Source organism: Ciconia boyciana, chromosome 1, assembly GCF_034638445.1.
Source record: "Ciconia boyciana chromosome 1, ASM3463844v1, whole genome shotgun sequence".
Lineage (NCBI taxonomy): Eukaryota > Metazoa > Chordata > Aves > Ciconiiformes > Ciconiidae > Ciconia > Ciconia boyciana.
In genome coordinates, this window is record NC_132934.1 from 146,953,023 (window position 1) to 146,966,710 (window position 13,688).

Consider the following 13,688-nt stretch of genomic DNA (forward strand, 5'->3'; position numbering starts at 1 on the left):
AAGAGATTTCAAATGAAATATTTGGAGCCAGTGCAAAAAACCCAAATGTGCTCCTCTTACATTCAAGCAGGTGGAAGGAAAACATTTTCATTTTCTTTTTCTGGAGGAAAAAACAAAAGCCTCACACTTCCAGACTGACACAGTCACACTTCTCGGAGGGCTTTCCGGGTAAAAGCAAAATCTGTCAATGGACAATTTAATTTTCTTGAAATGGCATTTTTCCCTCAATAAATGAATAAACTTACTTCATTTTTTTACCTCAAACTTTCTATTGTTACTCTGTAAAGTGCAGTAATGCTACCTATTCATTTTTTGAGATGTTATGAAAATAAAGCCATGTGAAGCCCTCAGTTGCTATAGTAATTAGCATCACAGGAAAAGTCCAATGAGGTAACAAAGGACGTTGTCTCCAGAACAGGGTTTAAATCATGCATGAACTGTATGTTAACCTTAAGACCCACATAAAACGATGAAGAGGAAAAAAACATACTGAGGCAAAAATCCTGCAAGAATAAATATGCTGTGTGCTGATATAATTAAAGGCTCCACGGCTCACACAGGCACCTTCTCTCTGACATTTCCTGGGAGATTTTTAGGCAACTTGGCAACCAGAAGAATGTTTTTATTAGTTAATGGTTTTTGTGTCAAACTTTATTTGATTTGCCTTGTATGCCTAATTTAGTCTCTCTCCTGGATACTTCAGGAAATTATGAATTTGTCAGTTCTTTTTTCCATGAGACTAGGTACCTCATAAATATATCTAAACCATACCATATATATTTTAAAATACTTAGGATAAAACACTTCAATTTCTGTTCTAACCTTTGTCCACAATCTATTTTTTTGCTCTGGAAGACTTTCTTTTCATCAGCTTTTTCTTCCAGTCCATCTTCAATAAAAAAGAAATGCTTCCTAATCACAAGACATGATGGGTTTGCTTCGTTTTGAAACGGCAGTATGCTTGGGTGCTTAAGAGCATTTGGCTTTGTGCTTTGCATCTAACCAACAACGCACCCAGGTGAGCTGCTATTGGACAGGGACTTAATCCCTGTCATGTTTAATCACTACATTAAAAGATTTAAAGAGTAATGTTAAAGGCCATTCAGTTTGGGCACCATAGACTTAAATGACAGAGTTGGGAAAGCCCCTTGGTTTATCCAGGCAAAACCTGTTCTAAGTCTTTGAGAACAAAAGCCAGGAGAGCTGAGAAGGAAACTCCTTCTTTGCGATTCCCCCTCCCCATGGCTCAGACATCCACCCCCATGCCCTCGGACTTCCTGCGAGTTTCACTTACAAGATGTTACTTGCACCATTTACTTAAATAGCTGCAATAAATGGCTAGCTCTGGCCCACTTCTGTTCTGCTTGACACCAATAAGAAAGCTATTAGGTCAGAGCTGAATTCACTGAAAAATCCCATCCGTTCTCGGTGCGTAACTCTGCAGCGAGGATGACTCATCCATCCCCCAGTGCAGAAGACGTGAGGCAGCCATTTTACATTCCCTCAAGAATTTGACCCCCAAGTGTAAAATCTCCTGCTTGAATCCCACATTATTTCAGGATGTGATTGCTAGCAGCAGTAGCCAGGGCTGTTTCTGCCTGTCCAGTTGGCTAAGGAGTTAGAAGCCTCTCTTAGAGGTGTGGACTTTGCAACTATTCCCCAAGTGCTGTCGCTCTGTGCTTAACTCAGATCTCGGGCAGCTGAGAAATGAGAGCGCGTGGAAGGCAGCTGCACATCCAGGTTTGTCCCCTGGGGCCACACTACTCCCGTGTTGCATAAACTCCGTTGGCTTCCAAATTCAGTTCTCTGGTCCAAATCCAGTACCTTGCTTTGATTTGTCAAATTGCTTATAACTGTAGTCCTCTATGTCTGAAAAAACACTTCTTTGCATTTTCAGCCTAGTAATTCATCAGCCAGAGGACTCTGGTGCTACACACGAACTATGGGGCAAATGCAATGCCTTCTGTACTGTGTCCCAAAGTCTCAGTCCCTCAATATCCAGATGAGGGGACTGATGGAGGCCACCACTCAAGGATTCTTCCTTGAGTTTCTTACAGGTTTTCTTCCAGTGGAAACCAGGGTAGGCAGTGGGGGAGGAGTGATGCGTGCTGTCTCTCTCTCTGACGTGCTGTCAGGGTGCAGGTACCACAGCTCAGAGGCATCCTCATGGTTGCCCAGATAGATGCCTCATGTCTCAGAGGATATACCATTCAAAGTCCCTTTCCCCGGCAAAGACCAAGTTTAATCAACTTCAGAGGACGTTTTGAGGATAATTAGTTGTTTAACCAGACCATTTCCAGAGTGTTATTGAGAAGACCAGACAGCTTGAGGGGTATTTTAGACCTTTAGTTCGTACTTGCTTACATGTTGTGCTAGTTAACTTTGCTGCTCAGTTTCTATCTGTGTTAAGTGTAAGTGTATCTGGAGGTGGTATATAGATGCATCAAATAAAAGAACAAAGTAATAAAATTAATCAGCATATTGATTTTAACCATATTACTACAATATAAATGGAAGCTGAAATTCCAGCTGACATGGACACCTGAGATGTCTTCCATCGAGCAGGGAGAAAATACAACGTTGTAAGACCATCGTAAGGAGATCTACTGAAGATACAAGATCTTTTTAGTTGTATTCATGAATTCATATATGAAAAATCAGGTTTCAGAACTCAAATCACAAGACACTTGAAAGAGAATTTGGGTCTACAGCAAGGTTTCCCCACATCACAATCCCTCTTCTTGCAAAGAACGGTACAAAGGTCTGAACCTGCAAAACCTGCCTCGTATGACTTTCCCTGTGAACAACAGGGGCTGTCCAAAGCCTCTCACATTACTTTCCCAAGTGGGTAAGAAATTAGTATTGTGATAGCAGTGCATATGGTACCTTTATAATTGCTTTATCTACAGATGAAATTTAGTTTTTCACAGACAACCCTACAGTAATCATCACTTTCCAGCTACCAGAACCTGGCACAAACTTCCAGGGAGCAACTCTGTTTCAATAATCAGCTTCTGCCAGCACCCATGGAGCAAAGACATCCCTTCCTGATGCTTTCCCTGCAGCCCTTTTATCTATGCTGCCTTGACTGAAAACATTTTTCACAGCCACAAAGCTAACAATATCACACATCTTTTCAAACATCAACTCTTTCTCATATGGTAAAAAAAAATTGTAAAACAGCAGACTACACAGCAATAACCACTGATGTAGAATCTACATCATATACAGGTCTTATCAGTAAGGTCATTCCTTATGAATGTTCATTTAGATTTAGAATGCCTCTACATAAAAAATTAGCAATTTATTCCATTCATCCCCATTTTATGTTAACAATATGTGGAGTCATTCAAACCATGCAACTTTTTTTCAATTAAAAATAAGCCGCTGTTGTTTTCCTGCCAATTCCTTATCAGGGTAATAAAAATCGTCTTTGTCGTAGTAGGTGTATGATATCCCAATACAGATAGGTTTCAATATCCAAAACAACCTTTTCAAATGTTAGCCTTTATCGTACATTTGCCTTGTCTTCTCATGCATCAGTGTGCACACGCACACACTCACACAGATAAATACAAACAGAAAAGCTAAGGAAAACAAAATACTTTCTAGCCCAACCACTGATAGCAACAGACATTTGAAAATGAGGCAAATCATGATCTCTGTACTCAGGAGAATTATTTGCTCAATTAGGTCAGGGAAGACATGGCCTAGGATGTTGTTTAATGTAAATGTAATGTAAAAAACTTTGCAGTTCGAATATTCCATCATTCACATGACTTGCATATAGTCTGTGGCTTAAACAGCATGGAAAGTAGGCTTCTCTTGTGCTAAGTATATATATATATTTTTTTTTTTTTTTTTAATTTAAGAGAGTGGAAACTGAAATATGAGCAGAAAGGAGTTGTCAATGGGTGTCACTCTCCAGTGGGTGAGGTGGCCTCTCCACTTCTCCCTCACCACAAACACGTGTGTCTGTGGAAGGAAGATAAAGGTTGCATGCCCTCTGTGTCTGTGTTGGGACAGCATGAGAGGTGTTTTCTTCTTCTAAGGAAAGTTCAACATGAAGTATAGAGCTGTTGTTCTTTATGTATTCCTTACACAAATATTTGCATATTTCCACAGTAAGACTGAGGATCAGGACTTCACTTGGTGTTAAACTTCAAAGCTCATATCTAGTCCTGAGTGTTTTGACACGAATTTTGATATTATTTTCAACTACTTTCAGTTCATGATTGTACAGATTTGGCATCACTTTATTCTGGGGGGAAAAAAAAAAAGAAGATTTAGGCATGATTGCTAGTGTTTCGGCTAGTTATGTCTTAATTAGTAATTAAGCGTATGACGCACTTATAACACTGTATGAAAGTACTATTTCCAGTATTACAAGCATTATAGCATTAGAAATCACTCTACAACTCTAATTCCAGTTCATAAATGATTACAAGCACTTACTATGCTATATAACTCTTAGCTGAGGATCCTACATGCTTATAACTAAGCTTTTGAGAAGCCTGGAGCCTTGGCAGAAAAATCAAACCACAGTATTCACTCTCAGGGCAAAAATTTTCTTGTGTAAATCTTGCTTTCAGGTTCAGTAGGACTGTTTTTACGGAGAAGGAAAAAAAGAAGGGGGGGAGCTATTTGCTACATTTAGGAGCTCATTTGTTTAATTGAACAGCGGAGACCATAACGGTGTCTGTAAGCATGGAATTAACTGAAATTATAAGATGAAAACAGAAGGATGTTCCTTCTGGAGCCAGTCTTAGAAACATCAGCATGGATACTTTAAAGAAAAAAACCACCCATCTTACACAATGCATCTTACCACATTTCCCCTCATTCTGAGGGACAGATCCTTCAGTTATTTACAGCTGTTCACTCCAAGCTGGAGATGGTAATTTGTGCCTTGAAGGAAAAGTTCGCATTCCAACATGGAAGTTCGCACTGGTGATTGAGTCTCAAAGATGCAATTCTTATGACTTTGGCTCTAACAGCACACCAATTTAAAATGTACTGTACCTTTTCACCTCCTTTATGGTCATTACAGATAAGAAGTCATAAATAACAGACAAGCATCCAGTCTTGCTCATACAGTGAGAACAAGAAACCTAAACCCAGCAGACTACGCCGTGATGTCCGCTGTTACAGAATCTAGATCGTATCTGGAGTCTTACCCTTGAAGTTATGCCTTGTGAGTGCTCATCCAGCTTTACAATGCCTCTACATCTGTAATGACATCCATTTTTATCAATTTAGAAACGTGCGATGGTATTAATTTTCAATATCCTCTCTAGAACAGTGAGGATACCAGGTGAGGTACTTCTTAAATCAGATGTCACTTGTGAAAGAGCATATAGGCACTCACCCGCTGCTTCCTTTTGCAAAAGCAGTGTCAGTTCAACCTTTCAGGGTTACAGAATAATCCCTGGGCACAGAATCACATCTGCTCTGTGATTTTTTTTAATATTTCTTTCCATAATTGCAAGGCTGTCAGGGAACTTGTAGGCTTACAAAGGAAAACCTGACAAGAAGTCACAATTAAGGTTTATTATATCTGCTTGAATATGATTCTCATGTGCATGAAGAGCACTATATTTCTTCTTCAATGTCTCTAAACAGTGTGAAGTAGCTGGTTTTTATTTTTAAGTGCCTGCAATAAATGATCACTGTAGGTTAGTAAAGAAACTAGTTCAAAGGAGCTTGTCCAGTTTTTAGCAACACAATAATTTGCTTACAAGCTTGGCCTTTTCCATATAAGTAAATTAAAATCAGTATTTCACAGTTCACACAGATTAAATACCAGCCTAGAAAATCAGCACCAAAAGCAATACGCTGTTTCATACCTAAGCAGACTTTCTGAGAGACCAGAGAATGAAGATCCTGTTTTAAGAGATACTTATTTTTAGTTCAAATGAGTTCTGCATCCAGACAGCTCCAGTCGTCATATTTGAAACAGAAAAGCAATGTAAACAAGGAGCTCTAAAGCACCTTGGTAAAACTCCAAGGTCTATTTCCATCCCAAGGTCCAAACTTTTCAGTACTTATTCAGGCAAAACTCCCATGTATTTCAACTGGATTTTTCTCTGTTCTGTAGGATTTCACTTTCTCAGTAAAAATACCTGTGTTTCTTCAGCATACCAGACAGAACGTATTATTTTCTAATATTACAAAATGTAAAATTAAGAAAGCAAAACTGTGAAAGCAAAATCACAAATGCAAAGAAGACCATAGGTCTATATTTGGCCAGTGGTGGATTGATATGTATAGGATAGACATTCAATGCTTTTCCAGACAAACACTTACTGAATGCATTTGCTGGGTACATAATGACCTGGATGATCTCTTCTGCTATACGGGTATTACCAGTCCAGAGTATACTTCAGCTCTGGGGTCAAGAGGTGTGAAGCGGCCACATGCCACATGTCACATGGGGCCAAGATGGAGATTATATAGTAGTTTCCACAGAAAGGCAAGGCAGGCACACGGGTCAGATGCAGCCTGCATCATGCTCTAGCAGGACCCCAAGCATAAAATGACATCCTCCAGCAGATTTCTCTATGGTGTCTCCCATGGGGGTAGTGGCTGTCTGAGGAGACAGACAATGGGTATGGTACTTTTAACCTCGGGGTTCAAACACAATTCATTCCTACCTTGGTAATAAATTAACATTTTCATCCCCTTCTCCTCAGCTACAGTCTTTCAATGGTTGATGCCTCCAGTGTCCTTGTCCCGTTGCCCCCTCCTCTGATGCTCTGTGGAAGTAAGGCAGGGAGCAAGAGCCAAAACACAGGAATTCAATTTCCACCTAAAACCAAAATCAGGCCATTCACTGGGACAAGGCATGTGAGGCAGCTTAAACTCTCCTTCTTCTCCCCCATCCCCTCTTACTTCTGTGTTTTCCTGCAAGGGGCAGCCAGCCAAGCATCTGGTGTTTATATATTGATGAAAAAATGTTGTGACTTGTATATTCTACCTTTCGGATAAGGACATACTGCAGGCTAAGTCCCACTAGCTACAGAAGATTGAACCTGGTATAGCTGTCTCTGCAGCAGCAAGAGCTACAGTAGAATTACTACTGCTGCTGAGGAAAGGAGGGGAGCCGGGCTTCTCTTCTAACATCTTCCAGCAGCTGAGCCAAGAGAAGTTGGAGCTGTGGCTGATGCTTTTTCTTCTCAAGCTAAATTAGGTTTCATCTTCAAGCAGGCACCCCTTGGGAGTGCCCTCCTTTTCAAATTAAAACCTCCCCAGAAAAGAGTATTACTAATGCAGCTGTATAAAAATACTGGGTCTGGAAAGCTGCATATTGTATGCTAATTACTTAAGCCTTCAACTTTTCAATTATTTCATGATGACCTTTTAAAAATCATTTATTGACTGGAAAAAATATGGATAGCTGGTTGGACCTGATTTCACCAAGGTGCTGCTGCAGTGCTAATAACTAAACCACACTTTGTATTCAAGGAACGAGCTGTTTAAATAGGAAAGTAATTATGACATTAAAATGCCAAAGTAAAAAAAATGTAAATTGCATTTGTTGCCCTGTAGTATAACCCAAGGGTAAAGTGAGTTTCTGGCATGACACAAGTTTCTCTTGGAAAAATAAGAGTGTCTCATCTCAAAAGCAATATTACCAATTGGGCATTGTGCGGTCCCTTGTTTTAGGAAAACATGTGCTGTGTTTGTGCTGGGATTGCTTGTCAGATTTTTTTTTTTTTAGCCATGGCAGGTTGACAAATTCAGATGCCTGCACCCTTCCAAGCATTATTAAGCATGTCACATTAATTGCACAAAGTCATTTTGCTCTGCTCAGCAAGTCAGACTTCTATATATATCTTGGAAAAATAATGTAGGCATGTGGTCAGAAAAACAGCTGTCAGTCAGGCTCCTCTTTTACAATCGAAACAGCAGTTAACCCAAACCTGCATAGCTATGTGATGTAAGGCAGTTTCAGCTGCTCTGCGTGCTGCAGAACATACCAAGATGTCCCCGTGAAATCTCTGAGTAAACAAAAGCATTGCTCCTAAGCATCTTTCACAACTACAGCAACTGCTTGAGACTTCTTTCTGAAACCAGACACCACGTCAGGAACCAGGGCCAGGCTATGAATGTGGAAAAGTGTGTGATACAGCACAGCAGAGAGCAAAAAGGCAGAAAAAAAAGGGTTGAAAATCCCTGCAGTGCTGGCATCCTCACGGCACAGAACCAGAAAGAATGCAGAATGGCCAAAAAAAGAGCATTTCCAGTTCATCTGCAGAGGTGACCAAAGGAAATATGGTGGAGACCTGCAGCAAGGCACGAACCCTCACCCCATGGGGAAGAACAGAAATGTCTATATTCTGCTCCTTCAAGAAGACTGAAGGAGGTATGTGCAAGGCTGGCAGAAAGATGGTACACTAGACTCGGAGATGAAGGGTGCACGTGAGCTGCTTCTCCTTTCACCCTTTCTTTCCAGAGGCTGGGCAAAGCATTCAGGGAAACAAGAGTCTCCTCTGATGAGCTTGTTTCAGCAAAACGCAGTGGGAAATCTCCCTCAGCTCGCAGGGAGGAAGCTAAACAACCTCACTCGATCAAGATCAGTCTTCGGGCCAGAAATGGGAACTGCTTCAAGATAACATGAACCTCCACATCGCACCTTAACCAAGAGACCAGTGCGTCTCTTCATGTGGGGAAAGGGGAGAACAAGTATGCTTTTCAGGCCTCAGAAGCATGCACAGCCCTTCAGAAATGCCCATGGAAAAGTTCAGTCCTTCAGGTTAAAATGAAGAACCGGAGGTAAGTCGCTCAGATCCTAGAATGAAATATTGAAAACCGCTCTCGATAGTATGTTCACTGATCACTCATCACCTTTTCCTTCTCCGGTGCGAATTTAAGTTAATTGGAGGCACGCCTGACAAAAGTGAATGTCGAGTTTAGTCAAGGAATGAAATAAACTTTTCTGAGTACTGCTTGCATTTTGCTTCTGTATTTTTCAAACTAATGTTTCTGTCTTGTGAATAAAAGAGCAGTAATTTGGTAGAGTTTAAACATTCTCCTTGCTATTCCTACACACCAAACCAATAACAAAAGCTAAGACCGGTTTCAGACATTAAAAATCAACACTGGCAAAAACCCACACCTGTATAAAAACATATGGGTGGTGGTGGGAATCACATCTGGGCCATCTCCAGAGGACTTTGAAAAGTGAAGTGCCTGTTTCCCTGTTTCTACTTGCTCCACTCATATCTGACTCCACTAAGAGTTTTACCACAGCTCTCAATACAAGGAGGGTCACGTTTACCATAGGTGGCAAAGGGTGGAGTGGCCAGAAGGGGCTGGACAGGTTTTAAGACTTTGGGTGCACGTTACTAACCACTTTAAGTTAGTTAACTCCTCACCATCATGGCAGGAATGAGAGGAGAAAAGGTTAGAAGCAACGCCAACTTCAGTTGTGACCTGCCTTCTCCTACATCCAGAGCTCGAGCTCAAAGCATCTTGCTTGCCTGCCAAGGCCTGGCCATGCAGCTTCCACCACACGTCTTAGCTTCACTGCCTGCTTAAGATAAGGATTATACTGTATTAAGCCAACTGACTTGCAGTCCCCTACAGACAGCCTTAAGAGCTCAAGTCCCCCTGTCTGCATTGAAAATGAGGAGATCTGACTCAAGAGTGTTATCCCCACCTCCAAATTTCTCCCAGGGAAAAAGAGAGGAACAGAAGACAGGACAGACCACCACAGTCCATCACGATCACCCAGTCACTACAGGGATTTTTTATCTCCCCATTGCCCAGACTAAGCTCTAACTCAGAACCTCAGCATTTCATTATATTGCTGATGATCTTTTCTCCTTCCTTACCTTTTTATCTGCAAAGGGAGGCATAAAGGCTTCAGCTATCAGCAAGCCAAAGCATTTGGCTTGGCTCCCAAAGGCTCATAACACTTCAGTGTACTCCTTCTGTCTAAAGAGGATTAACTAAGGTAGATTGTTCACAAAAAGATGCCTATATCTAAGGGGTTACACTTACAGAGCTTCACGATCTAATTTTCACTCACATAATTATTTGAAATCAACACAAAAAAAAGTATTATCAGGTCATTTGTATTGGGGTTTTCACATGAAATGAGAACGGGACACATGCAGCGTCCTGTGTGTGTTTACAAAGACATCTCCAGAGGAAACTATTTTCCACAAAGCTCTGAAGTGAGACATCAACATCTACTGAAATTAATATGCAGCAGACTTGGCTCACGATGGCATTTATCCAGCATCACAAGTAAATGGTGAACGAGGCTTGGGATTCTATTTTTAATGTCCTTTTCCTCCCGCTGGAAACCGCTGCCTATTCCATACAACTTGTGTATGAGGCAAGTTGTATTTGTTCCCCTTCGGTAGTTAAAAAAAGACACTTGTTTCCAAATGTTCAGAAGCTAAGATTAGATTTTCTGCAGGGCTTCTACGTAGCAACCAGGTTATTAGCTGTAATTGTTGATTTTTACTTTTTTACTGAGCATTACTTCAGTCACGTAACTGATGCATCTCAGTGGAGCCTGCCCTGTGGAGGGGATCGCTGCAAAATACAGTCTAACCACTTGTTCTCCTCAGCTGCAGTCCACACCCAGGCACTAGAGCTGCAGTAGGGATTAGCGAGGAAGCAGGGAGGGAGTGGTGGCTTTTCCATAGGGAATTCCAATCAGATTTCTCCAAATTCGGAGTCTGCTCAGCTGGGCAGATCCAGTTGCTTTCCAGCAGCTGGCTATACCAACATAAAGTAGCTGAAAGCACTCAAGGCAGCAAAAGCATTTCTGTACCCTAATATCTGAGCACTTCAGAATATGTAACATACTTAAATGAGGCAGGAAAGTAGAGTTATCCCCTTTGTAACAGAAACAACTTGGGCACACCAACAGCCACAGTTAATCTATGGCAAGTCAAGCTACTTCAGAGTAAAAAAGTTGCAAACACATGATATAAAAACTAAAAGTGATTTAGTACTTCCCGCCAAATAGCAATTTATCCCTAGCAGAATCAAAGTGAAATCCATCACGCAGCTTGGTCATCCGTGCACCACTGCTATAAAGCAATTTGCTCTGAGTATATTCCTTAATGTATCACTCTTCGCATGTCCACAGCCAACATGATCTGTCCCACACCTCCTCAAAACAGAAGGAAGGCAGAGTCTTTTCATACCTGTGTCCTATTCAGAGAAGTCTCCTTCCCATACCTCCGCATCCAGCCAGTGCAATACATAAACCCGAGCATCCACATCAGCTGGACCCATCCTGCATGTTTCCTCTGCCTCTTCCTGCTATCCTCTGCCTCTTCCTCACAATTGCATTGGTTTCTTCAGAGGAAAACGTGTGACATGGATAAGCAATATTACCTCAGAGCAGTGATGGGCCATGAGCTGCCCGTTACTAACCAGGGACAAGATCTCAGGATTGCAATCAATAGTTCCATGGAAAAAAATGCACTTGATGCTCTGCAAGGGCGAAAAACCCCAACTCTGAGATAAGTGTCAGCTACTATTTGGAAAGAAAGAGGGCTAAAAAAACCCAAGATCGTATAAATCCACGGTGTCCCTATCTTGCATATTTTGAGCAGTCCTGGTCCTTCCTGCTATAAGGATGCAAGAAGATGACCAAATGTCCTGATACAAGTTATGGAGACAGCTTCCATGCAATGATTGACTGGGATATATTCCGGGAAGGGCTTTAGGAGCACCACCTAAGCATGCAGGGATAAAATTGTGAAGGTTAAAGCTAGACCGGAGTTGAAACTGGTGAGGGATGTGAAGGACAGTAAGAGCATCTGTAGGTACATCAGCAGCAAAAGGAGGACTAAGGAAATTGTGGCGTTACTGCTTAATGGGGCAGAGCACCTAGTGCCACAGGACATGGAAAAGACTATGTGAGTGCCATCACTACTGGCAAGGTGTAGTCTTGGGGTGCCCAGATCCCTATGGGTAATAGCAAAGCTTGGAGGAGAAAGGTGCTGCTCACAGAAGAGGAGGATGAAGTTATGGACTACTTAGATAAACTGGACGTATGTAAGATCATGGGAGCAGATGGGAAGCAACCAAGCACACTGAGAGCTGGCCAATGTCATTGTGAGGCCACCTTCTGTCATCTCTGAATGATCGTGGTGTTCGTGGGAGGTCCCCAAGGGCCAGAGGCAAGGAGGATCTGGGGAACTTATGGCTGATCAGATTCACCTGAAACTCTGGGAGGTTATTTCCAGACTCAGTAAGAGCAAGACGGTGACTGGGAACAGCCAGCACGGATTTACCAAAAGCAAATTATGCTTGACGAGCCTGAGCACCTCTGTGATGAGAAGACTGGCTCTGCAGGCAAGGGGAGAGCAGAAGATGTTGCTTCATTGGACTTCAGCCTGTGACATGCTTCCCCACAGCATCCTTATAGTCAAGGAGGAGAAAAGGACTGGACACGTGGGCTCTGCAACAGAGCAAGGGAAAAGCAAGGAGAGAGTGCACCTTCCAGATCGTTTTCTCAATATTATTATTTCTGAGGTAACAGGAAAGCTCATGGCATAATAAACTTTGAATCGAATCTGAAATTTTAATACATCAAAGTTGGCAGGTTTTACTACTGTGTGGGAGAGAGCCTCCAGTGCAGAAGTCTGTGTTCATTTCAGTGATTATTTTTAGATGAATACCGATGTCCATCTGAGCACAGCAATGTACCCTGCTTTCAGACCACACTGAAGTATAAGAGTACTTCATTCAGTCTTAATATTTCAATTATACATCTGCCCGCCATATTCTTTGTGAGTACCAGGACTCTCTGCACAATTTATAACGATGTAGTTTAAGTCCACTGGTCTTACCAGCTATTACCCTGTAACATACACGTTAGGTCTTCCAAAAATGTGCTAAAAACTGTAATGTATCCATGTCTTCTTAAAGATCTTAAACACACATTTCCTGGCCCAGGACAAATACTTGGCTTCAGTATCATGCCTTTGAGAATTTATGCTTATGGTTTTAACAGCTTATTCTAACATTTAAGAACTTCTCATGCTTCTAGATTATACTTTTAAGAAAAAAAAAAAGTATACTCTCTGCCAGGGTAGAACCACTTCTATTTAATTCCTTTATTAAGGGATAATGTAAAAAAAATTCAGATCTGTTTTCCTCTTTTCTTTCTACTTATTCCTTCCCCCCCTTCTATGCTTCCAGCTCCACATATTTAATGCCTAAAAAAAGTCAACATCCCAAAAAGTCAGATTTTGCATGCATTGCCCAATTTTGAAATTATTTGATCAACGTGCTTTCAACATTGACCTGCCACAATGCAAAGTTTATTTGTGTTTTTTAAATCCCTCAAAAAGCATACATGCCATACATGGGCCTGGGCATAGGTAGGGGAGAGAAAGAAAAGAAATTACCTGAGAGGCAACAGAAGAATTATTTGTAGGGGCAGATGAGCGAGCCAGGCAGCAGGCAGGGCTGTGCAGGACCAGGGGGTTTCTTGCCCACCCTTAGGGCCGCATGCCCGGGCCTCGCTGCTCCCCGACCCTCCCAGCCCCGCCAGCCAGTTCTGCCCTCTGTGCCCCCTAGGGCTGCGTTTTTTAAATATTTATTGAGATGCATAGACAGCTACAAGTGAAAATCAGTGATTCAAGAGTGAAAACATCGACGGCTTGAATAACATAGGGCTCCTTGGTGACGTAAACCTACAAAGTGGTGGC